The 1,124-nt window shown below is 43.7% G+C and overlaps 1 long non-coding RNA gene across 1 annotated transcript; it reads left to right on the plus strand.

Moving 5' to 3' along the window:
* Positions 1-233: 233 nt before the first annotated feature.
* LOC118781540 lies at positions 234-912 on the plus strand. The gene is made up of 3 exons (XR_005005108.1): positions 234-383; positions 662-722; positions 879-912. It is a non-coding gene; the product is annotated as an uncharacterized LOC118781540 (long non-coding RNA).
* The last annotated feature ends 212 nt before the right edge of the window (positions 913-1,124 follow it).

Below are 1,124 nucleotides of genomic sequence, written 5' to 3' on the forward strand. Positions count from 1 at the left end.
TGATTGGTGTGGGACTAGTTAACCCCTCTAGCTGGCTCCTCACCTCTCTAGTCCTACGTGGGACAGCGTTCTTGGCTGGTAGACTGTATGTCTTTGCTTTGGGGTACATCTATCTACATACTTAATGATTTTTTTTATTGATTTTGGTTTTGCTTTATGTCATGTGGAGTCTGTTGATGAAATTCAGTGAAGTCAGTGGGGGTGAGTGTAGCAGGGGCAATGTGATTCCCTGAATTTCCCCTCTCACGGTGATTTTTTTTTTTCTCAAGGATTGTTACATATTGTATCTTTTTCCTGACACTGGGTGTGGTTTTCCCACGCTGGCACCCTAAATGACAAGGTTACCCTTACTCTGCCTCTTTTGCGACTTATCAGAGGCAGAGGTACGTGTGTCATTGTGCTGTTTTGTTGTTTTAATAAATCAACCATTAAATTGTTGTATATTGTCATGGGGAAATTTTCAGCAGTGAATGTCAGGATGTTGTGCGTAATATGCGCGAGTTTTAGAGTTTTCAGCTGCATATTGAGTTTGCCATGCTGCAGCTAGCTAGCGCAGCTGCAGGTATCAGGGATATTACTATACAGTTCCGTTGCATAGCCTACTAGTGGATGCGACTGTGGATGCTAGTATTTTAAAGTGTGGTTGCCTGTGTGTTGGCAGGAGTGTGACGCGCCTGGCTCGCTCCGTGCCTGATTTTGTTTTCTTCCCTGTGTTTTGTCAGGTATGCCATGCTTTGTGTTTTCCCTATATTCTGTTTATTTTGTGTAAATTGTTTGCACTCGTTTTGTGCTCTTTTGCGACTTATCAGAGGCAGAGGAGTGTGACGCGCCTGGCTCGCTCCGTGCCTGATTTTGTTTTCTTCCCTGTGTTTTGTCAGAAATAAAATTCTTAAAATCAGGTCCTTTGTGGCGTCCCTGTTCCACACACAACACAACGCGGAGTGCCACGGAGAGGGGAGACGACCTCCGTTACATATGCATAGTGGGTGCAAGGGAGTGTGAACATTTAAAAGACATGTGCATGGACTATATGTACATGGCTGTTGCTTGCTTCTTTGATAAATAGGACTATGACTTTGATTAATAGGACCATGACCATTTGTTTGTCTGTAAGAAAGCAAACC

Source organism: Megalops cyprinoides, chromosome 8 (assembly GCF_013368585.1).
Source record: "Megalops cyprinoides isolate fMegCyp1 chromosome 8, fMegCyp1.pri, whole genome shotgun sequence".
Lineage (NCBI taxonomy): Eukaryota > Metazoa > Chordata > Actinopteri > Elopiformes > Megalopidae > Megalops > Megalops cyprinoides.